The sequence below is a fragment of the Electrona antarctica genome (assembly GCF_951216825.1).
Source record: "Electrona antarctica genome assembly, chromosome: 4".
Taxonomy (NCBI): domain Eukaryota; kingdom Metazoa; phylum Chordata; class Actinopteri; order Myctophiformes; family Myctophidae; genus Electrona; species Electrona antarctica.
Window position 1 is genome coordinate 58,149,964 of NC_136809.1, and position 12,987 is coordinate 58,162,950.

The window sequence follows — 12,987 nt, forward strand, 5'->3', positions numbered from 1 at the left end:
TAGCGTGGCCTAAGCATGCACTAGAGTAGTCTACAGTTGGACTAGAATGCTCTACATATGCACTAGAGTGGTCTACTGATGCACTAGAGCTGTCTATAGATCGAGACAGTGGTCTACAGATGCACTGCACTGGTCTGCAGATGCACTACACTGGTCTACAGATGCACGAGAGTGGTGTACAGATCACAGCAGTGGTGTACAGGTGCACTACAGTGGTCTATAGATGTAATACAGTGGTCTACAGATGCACCACAGTGGTGTGTAGACCACTCTAATGCATGCTTAGACCACTCTAGTGCATCAGTGGACCACTCTAGGGCATGTTTAGACCATTCTAGTGCATGTTTAGACCACTCTAGTGCATGTTCAGACCACTCTAGTGCATGTTTAGACCACTCTAGTGATGCTTAGGCCACTCTAGTGTGTCAGTAGACCACTCTAGTGCATGTTTAGACCACACTAGTGCATGTTTAGACCACTCTAGTGCATCAGTAGACCATCTAGTGGATATGTAGACCACAGAACTTCATCTACCGAGCCTTCGCATTGACTGCCTCCCACTGGGGGCAAGCTGTTCCAGGCTGTGACATATCTTGCCCCTAGCCCCCTACACATAGAGCTGCCCAGTCAATGGATATTTGTCAATCTGTATTAAAGACAAATTCTGTCTGGTATTTAGTGACAGCTGAGCCTGGCATGCAGTACAGTGATCTATATGCAGTGCAGTGGTCAATGTATGGGTCCCGGGTCTATAGATGCAGTACAATGGTCTATATATATGCAGTACAGTGGTTTATAGATACAATTCAGATATCTATAGATGCAGCACAGTAGTCTAGATGCAGTGCAGTGGTCTCATACAGATATAGATGCAGTACAGTGGTTTAGATACAGTACAGTGGTCTCATCCAGCTATAGAAACAGTACAGTGGTCTCATACAGCTATAGATACAGTAAAGTGGTCTCATTTTTACAATAGGCAGAAATTACACATTTGTACTGCATGTATAAAACGGCATGGTTCTTGCCCAAAACGGCATGAGATTGGCATACATTTGGCATGTCTGTACAGGGGAGGCTTGAAGGTATGCATGTAACCCATTTCCATTCACATATATTGAAGTGACAGCTAAAGGGACCTTTTGGAAAATGACTATGGCTGTTTTTCTCTCGCCAAAATGTAGTCAAACCTTGAATCAATTAGGTATTTACCCCCCTTCCTGACAAGGTGGCATGACAAGGTTGGTCCCATTGAAAACCTGAGGTTGTCTAGAATCAAATGGTATCTCTATCTTTGGTCTATATCTAAATTTGAGCGTGCCACAGTCTCTGAAAGACAGTCTCGCCGGTGTTCCAGACAGCAATTTGGCAGGTCTCATAGGGGTAATAAAACATTGGAAAAAAAAACACACTTTGGGCCATTTTTGTCTCCACCAGGCCGAAGGCATGGGGAGAGAGTATGTTTTGCACTCCGTCCGTCCGTCCGTGTGTCCGTCCGTCCGTCCGTCCGTCCGTCCGTGTGTCCGTCTGTGAACAGCTAATCTCTGGCACCATTAACCCGGTCGCTGCCACATTTCTCACACACACTCCCTGGATGCCAACGATGAACCTCTGCCCCCAAATGTCCAGACCGGCCTGTTATAGCGCCACCAGGAGGCCGCTTTGTGCAAAACAAGTTTTTGGACAGTACACCTACAGATTTTGTCCAAACATCACGCAAATTGGTACACAGTCTCTCTAGAGCCATTCAACGAAACGGGTCTTTCAGATTTCTCAGACTCCATCCTGATTGGCTAAGATTGGCTTCCAAAGTTTGCAGGAGTGCTCAGTTTCAAAAAAATGCTGCAAATCATGAACACATCGTGTGATTTCCGTTAAATTGCGCACGCACATTCCCACCAGGCCGAGGAAGAAATGCCATGTGAACATTTTCAATTCTCAGCCTCATGGTGGCGCTATAACTGGCCGAAAAGGGTTTTTACCTCCAACTGCACGGATTTGTGGATAACTTTGTATGCCAACTCCCTAGAGGCCAAGGAAAAACCTTTGCCTGGAATTTTTCACATCTGCTCTTTATAGCGCCACCAGGAGGCCGACATAATGTAAAACACATTTTCTAATATTACTCCTTCAGATGTTATCCAAATTTCACGCAAATCGGTACACATGCTCTCCATAGTCATGTGATCAAGACGGGTTTCTTTGATTTCTCAAAATCCACCTTCATTGCCTACGATTGGCTTCTAAACTTTTCAGGAGTAGCCCGCTTTGTATCTGTTTTGTACAAAACTACTCAACGCAGCGTCCGATTGCGGTGAAACTGTGCATGCATATTCCCACTATAGGCTGAGGAAGAAATGCCACTTGACAGTTTTCAAATCAGCCTCATGGTGGCGCTACAACAGGCCAAGCCGTGTCACACACACACACACACACACACACACACACACACACACACACACACACACACACACACACACACACACACACACACACACACACACACGATTATATTACTCCTAAACATTTTGCCAAACATCACACACGCTCCTATCCTCCTGGTGGAGACCTGTGCCCAGAAGGGCACTTTTTCTAGTTGTTCTTGGGATCATCAAAATCTGTATATTAGAGGTCCTATGGATCCCAAAAATCCAAACTAGAAAAAGAAATAAGGGGGGTGCGCGTGGACGCCTCCTGGGACTTCTACTAGAGAACATCATCTCACTGCCTCTGTTTCTACATTCCTCTGGTTTTAGCTTAGAGCACTGCTCTTGTTGTGCTGTGTAAAATATACACCACGGTTGAAGTGGTTAATGTATGTTTTGTAATAAGACAAGTAAATCTATAAAGTAACTAGTGTTGTATAGTATGTACACTAGTATGTTCCTCTGAGGAGTGGAGTAGAAGTTAACATTCTGAAAACTGGAAATACTCCAGTGAAGTAAAAAAAAGAAAAGAAAATACCTCTACATTATTGTACTTGGGTACATTAGCCTACTTGAGTAAATGTACTTATAGTTACTTTACGTCACTGGCTTCAAACCTGCTTCAAGATGCCAACCATGTTGCCAAACGGCACAGCTGAGAAAGGACTTTCAGAATGCTTTCCAAGTTTTCACTCGGCTTGACGTGCATGTGATGAATGAATGGTACAGGGAGCTATATGCATATTCATATGACGACTTTGCTGTAATAGCTGCTATCCTCCTGCTGTCGGGAAGGGGAAAACAAGTCTAATATTAAAGGGTTTTAATATAACAATACATTTTTCTCCACTTTCTGTACCCAGGCAGCGTTGAAAGAATGCTCAGTAAAAAAATGCTCCAAATCGACAGCGAACCATATGCAGCAATATCAGGCTGTTGCAGATATGGCCTGTTCCACAATGATACCACACACACACACACACACACACACACACACACACACACACACACACACACACACACACACACACACACACACACACACACACACATTTTTTGTTTTTGTTTTGTTTGTTACTGTTGTTACCAGAGCACTCTCTCTCTCTCTCTCTAGAGCGTGCCTTATGAGTCGGTCATCTTGTTTAACAGACTCCAGAATGGAAAACAATCTTATCTTTTCTCAGCGGAACAATTCTCTCCTGCTCCTATTTGTTATTAATCCAGCCGTGTGTATGCACGTTCATACAAGACATAACATCACACACACACACACACACACACACACACACACACACACACACACACACACACACACACACACACACACACACACACACACACACACACACACACACACACGGCGCCTTTCCAGCGACCTTGGAATTGGGAAGTAGTCTGCCAGGCACTGTAGCGTGCATGCATACGTGTCCTTGTGTGCGTACCTGAGTGATGAGACATGCGCACATCCGTGTGTGCGTGCGTGTGTGCGTGCACGCATCATCGATTGCGGTTACCATCCCAATCTAAATCAAGGGCTGAGAGTATTCCACTCCCATCGGACTAAATTTGTATCATGTCTATCATATGTTCCACCACATCACTTTTCCGCACGGACGCACGCACGCACGCATGCACGCACGCACGCACGCACACATGCCACACACACACGCGCGTGCGCACACACACACACACACACACACACACACACCTTCACACACCTTCTAAACCATATGTGCACAGACAGTGTGCACTTTCTGGAAGACCTTCCAACAACAACCATCCTGCTCCATTTTGACTGAACCACAACCAACAACCACTCTGCTACTTTCTGACTCAAACGCAGGGCTTGAAACTAACACTGTGCATCCACCCAAATGAACACTAGAGCTACCATCCATATACATCCACCCAAATTAATACAATAGAGCTACCATCCATATGCATCCACCCAAATTAATACTAGAGCTACCATCCATATACATCCACCCAAATTAATACTATAGTCTATAGAGCTACCATCCATATACATCCACCCAAATTAATACTAGAGCTACCATCCATATACATCCACCCAAATGTATACAATAGAGCTACCATCCATATGCATCCACCCAAATTAATACTAGAGCTACCATCCATATACATCCACCCAAATTAATACTAGAGCTACCATCCATATACATCCACCCAAATTAATACAATAGAGCTACCATCCATATGCATCCACCCAAATTAATACTAGAGCTACCATCCATATACATCCACCCAAATTAATACTAGAGCTACCATCCATATACATCCACCCAAATTAATACTAGAGCTACCATCCATATACATCCACCCAAATTAATACAATAGAGCTACCATCCATATGCATCCACCCAAATTAATACTAGAGCTACCATCCATATACATCCACCCAAATTAATACAATAGAGCTACCATCCATATGCATCCACCCAAATTAATACTAGAGCTACCATCCATATGCATCCACCCAAATTAATACTAGAGCTACCATCCATATACATCCACCCAAATTAATACAATAGAGCTACCATCCATATACATCCACCCAAATTAATACAATAGAGCTACCATCCATATGCATCCACCCAAATTAATACTAGAGCTACCATCCATATACATCCACCCAAATTAATACAATAGAGCTACCATCCATATGCATCCACCCAAATTAATACTAGAGCTACCATCCATATGCATCCACCCAAATGTATACTATAGTCTATAGAGCTACCATCCATATGCATCCACCCAAATTAATACTAGAGCTACCATCCATATACATCCACCCAAATTTATACTATAGTCTATAGAGCTACCATCCATATGCATCCACCCAAATTAATACAATAGAGCTACCATCCATATGCATCCACCCAAATTAATACAATAGAGCTACCATCCATATGCATCCACCCAAATGAATACAATAGAGCTACCATCCATATACATCCACCCAAATTTATACTATAGTCTATAGAGCTACCATCCATATGCATCCACCCAAATTAATACTAGAGCTACCATCCATATGCATCCACCCAAATTAATACTAGAGCTACCATCCATATACATCCACCCAAATTAACACTAGAGCTACCATCCATATGCATCCACCCAAATTAACACTAGAGCTACCATCCATATACATCCACCCAAATTAATACAATAGAGCTACCATCCATATACATCCACCCAAATTAATACAATAGAGCTACCATCCATATACATCCACCCAAATTAACACTAGAGCTACCATCCATATACATCCACCCAAATTAATACAATAGAGCTACCATCCATATACATCCACCCAAATTAATACTAGAGCTACCATCCATATACATCCACCCAAATTAATACTAGAGCTACCATCCATATGCATCCACCCAAATGTATACTATAGTCTATAGAGCTACCATCCATATACATCCACCCAAATTAATACAATAGAGCTACCATCCATATGCATCCACCCAAATTAACACTAGAGCTACCATCCATATACATCCACCCAAATTAATACAATAGAGCTACCATCCATATGCATCCACCCAAATTAACACTAGAGCTACCATCCATATGCATCCACCCAAATTAATACAATAGAGCTACCATCCATATGCATCCACCCAAATTAATACAATAGAGCTACCATCCATATACATCCACCCAAATTAATACAATAGAGCTACCATCCATATGCATCCACCCAAATTAATACAATAGAGCTACCATCCATATGCATCCACCCAAATTAATACAATAGAGCTACCATCCATATGCATCCACCCAAATTAATACAATAGAGCTACCATCCATATGCATCCACCCAAATTAACACTAGAGCTACCATCCATATACATCCACCCAAATTAATACAATAGAGCTACCATCCATATACATCCACCCAAATTAATACAATAGAGCTACCATCCATATACATCCACCCAAATTAATACTAGAGCTACCATCCATATACATCCACCCAAATTAATACAATAGAGCTACCATCCATATACATCCACCCAAATTAATACTAGAGCTACCATCCATATACATCCACCCAAATTAATACAATAGAGCTACCATCCATATGCATCCACCCAAATGTATACTATAGTCTATAGAGCTACCATCCATATGCATCCACCCAAATTAATACTAGAGCTACCATCCATATGCATCCACCCAAATTAACACTAGAGCTACCATCCATATGCATCCACCCAAATTAATACTAGAGCTACCATCCATATACATCCACCCAAATGTATACTATAGTCTATAGAGCTACCATCCATATGCATCCACCCAAATGTATACTATAGTCTATAGAGCTACCATCCATATGCATCCACCCAAATGTATACTATAGTCTATAGAGCTACCATCCATATGCATCCACCCAAATTAATACTAGAGCTACCATCCATATGCATCCACCCAAATTAACACTAGAGCTACCATCCATATGCATCCACCCAAATTAATACTAGAGCTACCATCCATATGCATCCACCCAAATTAACACTAGAGCTACCATCCATATGCATCCACCCAAATTAACACTAGAGCTACCATCCATATACATCCACCCAAATTTATACAATAGAGCTACCATCCATATGCATCCACCCAAATTAACACTAGAGCTACCATCCATATGCATCCACCCAAATTAACACTAGAGCTACCATCCATATACATCCACCCAAATTTATACAATAGAGCTACCATCCATATACATCCACCCAAATTAATACAATAGAGCTACCATCCATATGCATCCACCCAAATTAATACTAGAGCTACTGTACCATCCATATGCATCCACCCAAATTAATACTAGAGCTACCATCCATATGCATCCACCCAAATTAATACTAGAGCTACCATCCATATACATCCACCCAAATGTATACTATAGTCTATAGAGCTACCATCCATATGCATCCACCCAAATTAATACTAGAGCTACCATCCATATGCATCCACCCAAATTAATACTAGAGCTACCATCCATATGCATCCACCCAAATGCCAAATTAATACTATAGCAAATTAATATATCGGTATACTGTACATCCACCCAAATTAATACTATCCTTATTTGAGACACACGTACAGGGGAAGTCACACCCCTCTCTAGGTGGACTACTTATGTGTGTTTTCATAAAGAAACATAAACTTTATACAAGAGAGGGCGGATATTCCGTTTTTCCATTGATCTTCAAGAGTCTGCACCCATCAGCCACAGAGACTATTAACTTGACTCCCTGAGTAGAGCGCACCTTCACCTATAACGGTTTTGAAGTCACACCCCTGCGTTGGGTGAGGGAGGGTAGTGTGCAACCTCTTAGCACAACCCGACATAATCGATTGATGGCAAAGCACACAGTTGGCATATTTTTTAAACAGTTTATTACTAGCATAAACAAATCAAATCAAAACAAACTTTATTTATAGAGCACATTTAAATCAATTGAAATTGACCAAAGTGCTGTACAGCGTGAGATCAAAAATATCAACAATTAGTGCAACAACAGCAGAAGTGCAATAAACAAACAAACAAAACAACAAAAACACACTATTAAGAGCGGTTAAAAGCCAGAGAATAAAAGTGTGTTTTGAGAAGTGTTTTAAAAGACTCGACGGAGACAGAAACAAACAAAGGAGACCAGATATTATCCTCTCCTGATCACCTCAGTAGACCCAAGCAGCGGCAGACTGTCTGACAAGATGGCACAGGCCACATTATACCCCCATGGCCTGCACTCCCGCTAGAATGTATCTGCTTAGCCAAGGTTTATTATCTTTGTAATGTTCTGACCCCGTGATACCAATGTGTTATTTTTTATAGCCAATAGACAGTTAAGTTCCCAGCAGCCTCTAACAGATTCCCCCTCCTGCAATATTTTTTAAAAATGCCATTTAGATTGCACCACCAAATGTGTTAGACCCATATACCTTTATCTATTTATTTAACTATCTGGGGGAAAAAAACAGTTTCACAGTCAAACTCTGAGAAATTGATTTACAAATCGCAAGCCACTTGCTAACAATGTGAATGTGTGACGTCTGCAAAGTAAGCCTTGCCGAGCCATGAGGCCCATATGGGCAGGAACCTATCTCCTGTTTCTGTAGTGTGAAGTACACCCCCTGGACATGATGCTAGTATGTGACTTACCCCCAATCCATCCCTTGATGCTAAATGCCAAGCAGGGAGGCATTGGGTCCCATTTTTGAGTGGTGCAACCACTCCTATAGACATCTATGTGTGTGGCTGTGTCCCTGGGTCCCTGTGTCCCTGGCTTTGTCCGAGCACGAAAATAGCATTAGTTCACCACCAAGTGTCACTGTTGCACAGCCTAACACACAGACACACACAGGCCAGGGAGGAGGGCAGTACAGTACAGTACAGTACAGTACAGTACAGTACCACTCACTTCAGACGGGTCTGATTTTATAGTCTTTGGTATGACCCGGCCGGGGATCGAACCCCCGACCTCCCAGTCTCAGGGCGGACACTCTAACCACAAGTCCACTGAACTGGTGACATCTGCTGGTTTCCAGCCTGATCACTGCGTTCCGTGATTTGTTTTGTCACTTCACCCTGGAAAGGGTCCTGTTTGACTCCTATTTCATAACCTGTCACCTGTTACGTTGCCACGTTGTTGCGCCAATCTGTCCATGCTTTTCTCCATCACTGCGTTGAAAACAACTGTGCCAGTTTGAGACTCGAGAGTAAAACCTACGGTAAAAAAGTAAAATGATATGATATGATATGATATGATATGATACGTACGTTGTGGTCTAAGCGGAGCCCGAGATTAGCTGCTCACGGACGCACAGACAAACGGACGTGCACAGGGACTCACATGACCGAAAACATAATCCCTGCCCCCAGCTGTTCCAGTCTGGTGGGAACAATACAAATTTAAACTCTAAAATATGTTTTTGAAAATGTGCAGGTAAAAAAAAGAGAATTACAAAAGTTAAATGTTTAAACAATACAACTCTTTAAAACTTTGTTTGAGATACTTTATTTATTTTTGTTTTCCTATTTTTAACTTTTTCTTTAGAATGGAGAGATACACATTCAATATTAGATCAAATATTGTTTTAGTGTGGTCCGGGGACCACCAGGGGTTCCAGGGAGTCCCCACCAAAATGTCTTAAAAAGAACAGACCTACAAGCTAACATCCTACACCATACCGTGTACCATGCACTGGGTGAAAAGAGGGGATAATGGGCCACTATGGCACATGCATTTGCCAAGTTAACTGCATGTATGCTGGGCATTTGTTTACATCCTTGGAAATTTACAGTTGAAAGAAATCACATATATTAAAGTCTAACTCATGTTGATTTGGTGATGTAATGGTGATGTATCAAATGGTGCCAACACAAACATTAAACGTCATTAACAATAAAGAGACAACATGACGTAATGAGGCACATTATGACGTACATTTCCCCTTCATTGTCAATGGCGTTTACAAAACAAAATGTACGGAGATCTGTGTTTATCTACATAAAGTATCAGGTGATTTACTGTCCCCAGCCAGACAAAGACACAACAGGGGTCTGCTGTGTCATCATCATACATCATCTCGTTCCGGCCAATCACAGTACAGCTACACAATGTTTGTGTTTACACAAACACTCAAAACTGTTCATTATCAATGGGAATGTAATGTTTGTGTAGGACAAAGTTTGCTCACACACACCAATAGTGCCCCTCAATAATACATACACACTATTGTTTTAGTGGGGTCCCCTCCTATGCCAAGCTTTCAGGGTTTGTGTAAACACAAACATTGGCGATTGTTATTGGCTGATCACGCCATCGGTCGCCCCAAGACACCTAGAGGTCACTCTAGGTCGTCCTCAGGCGAGCCCTCCATCGTTGCTTCCAGTCATCCCCGGTTAAGTACTTACGCAGCATTCTGTTGTAGCACCCATCTAGAGACTTCTGCAAGGTTGGCTTCAGAGTCCAGCATTCACTGCCGTATAGAAGAAGCTGAGTTTTGTTTGACGGGGGAGGTTGGAGTTCCATACACTGGCCATACCGTTCAGGGCCCTCCATGCCAAGTGCCTTCCTCACTTTAAGATATTGTTCCGTTGAGTTGACCCATGAGCCCAGGTCAAGGGGCCAGTGAGGCTATTCAACGTTGAGGCACTCGGCCCTAGTGGTAGGAGGAGGGACTACAGGCGGACCCGTGGATTCATGACCGGGAAACCCCGTGCAGCTGGGCTTTAACATTGAGCGCTCGGTTGCACTTCCGCATTTGACCACCACAATTTGGTGGTCAAATGCGGAAGTAGACGTTCTGAGACGGCACTTCCGGCAGTCTTCCGGGTGCTTCAAAACGCCACTGAGCAACTTCCACTGACATGAATAGCTGGGGGGGCGGAGCTTCGCGCCAGTTCAGTCTCTATACTTTTATATACTCTATGGCCCAGGTACTTGAAGTCCTTGACTTCCTTCAGAGTAGTGCTTCCTGTTGTTGTCTGATGGAATCTTATTCCTTCAGTTTCCTTGGCATTCAGCCGGGGGCCAACCAGTGGCACACTCGGACTCCAGTCTGTTCAGGAGCTCCGGAGCTTGTTCCACGTTGTCGGAGAACAGGCTGATGTTGTGTGCGTAGTCTATGTCTGTCAGGACTACTGTGGGGTGTTGTCTTATGGTGCGAACCCGTCCAGTGAGAGTTGGAGGTCTTGGACCGATGGTGCCATCAGGACCACATAATCTGCAAAAAGTAGTGATGCAACCCTTAGCTCACCAAGTCGAATACCCTCTCCGCCACCACTTCGCCTCGAGATCCTGTCCATGAAAATCATAAACAGGATAGGTGACAATGCACAGCCCTGGCGGAGGCCAACCCCCACCGGAAACGAATCTGACTTACTCCCGAGCACACTCCAGTTGGTTCCAAACTGTCATTTAGCCACCATAAGGCCTGTTATAGTGCTTGTGATACTGCCACCATAAGGCCTGTTATAGTGCTTGTGATACTGCCACCATAAGGCGGGTAAAAAAAATAATATCACACCTGTGTGAAGTGAGGGGCGCTCTTATCATCGTACATCATCAATTAATATATACTTACAATTTACAATTTAGGCATTTAGCAGACGCTCTTAATCCAGAGCGACTTACATTAGGCAAGAACAAAAGTATGGGAATACATCACATATATAAAATGCATTTATCAAGAAACATGCGTAAGCTAAGAACGTAACTAGAACATATCTATATAATGACACTATACATATTAACTATACATATATACTATACTATGCTATACTTATGTACTATGATGTGCTATGACTACTTACAATGCAATTATTGTGCTGTCTACATGACATGCTATAAGTCTGTTTCAAATGCTATCTAAGTCTAAAAAGTGCTATCTAAGGGGGTAGGATAAGTGCTATGGGCCATGATGGTGTCTGAAAAGGTGGGTCTTCAGACTACGGCGGAAGTGCATTCCGGGGAGTGCATTCCTCAGTTTTGGGGCCAGAAGGGAGAAGAGTTTGGGACGTGTGGAGCGTTGTCCCAGCGTTTTTAGTGAGGGTACTTCCAGCTTTCCTGCGTTGGCTGATCTGAGTGCGTGGGAGGGTTTGTAGGGTTCAATCATGCTTGTAAGATATGGGGGGGCCATACCTTTGGTTGCTTTGAATGCCAGCATCAGAGTTTTGTATTCTGTGCGGGCAGCGACTGGGAGCCAGTGCAGGGAGCGGAGCAGGGGGGAGACATGTGAGAATTTTGGCTGGTTGAAGACCAGACGAGCTGCGGCATTTTGGATCATGCATTGGTCAACATGCCCTAGTTCTTTCACGCCACTGAGATAAGACATTACACAATGCCCCACTTCTCATTCATGTTATACCGATACAAATTATATTAGCAAGAACTATATACATACCGGTAGCCGATTAGCCAATTTGCTCAGACACAAATTACATAAATTCTCCTTTCATTGTCAGTGGCATTTAATGTTTGTGTTAGCACAAAAAAAACGATTTGTTCAGACACATATGATCCTTTCATTATCAAAGGCAAATTTGACACGAGTTAGGACAAAACACTGTATATAGGAGGGGCCCCTCAAACATCACACCTTTGTGAAGTAAGGGGCGGTCTTATCATCATACATCATACATCATCTCATTCTGGCCAATCACAATTTGTGTCCTCACTTCTGTCTTCAATGTTTATACAATGTTTGTGTTTGCACCAACACTCAAAGCTGTCTATGGGAATTCACTTTGTCTTCAATGTTTGTGTTTATACAAACCCTCAAAGCTGGACATAGGAGGGGCTCAAAAACAATGGGCTGGAGGTTCTTTCTCAGCCTACTAGGAGTGCACATGGAAAGCTTCACACCGGTTGCATGGCAACAGCAGTAGCTACGCAGTGTGCATTTACCTTTACAAAAATGTAGGCATTTAGCAGACGCTCTTAATCCTATCTAAGTAATATAAGTCGGGCCTTTGCATATGCCTGTAAGGTCGTCGAGGCTA

At 42.9% G+C, this 12,987-nt stretch overlaps 1 protein-coding gene across 1 annotated transcript in view; it reads left to right on the forward strand.

The window, feature by feature from the left end:
* The window catches only part of LOC306921383 (contactin-associated protein-like 2), a gene marked incomplete at both ends in the record, with an annotated part of 178,455 nt that overhangs the window by 80,107 nt on the left and 85,361 nt on the right, over positions 1–12,987 (forward strand). The window lies entirely within an intron of this gene.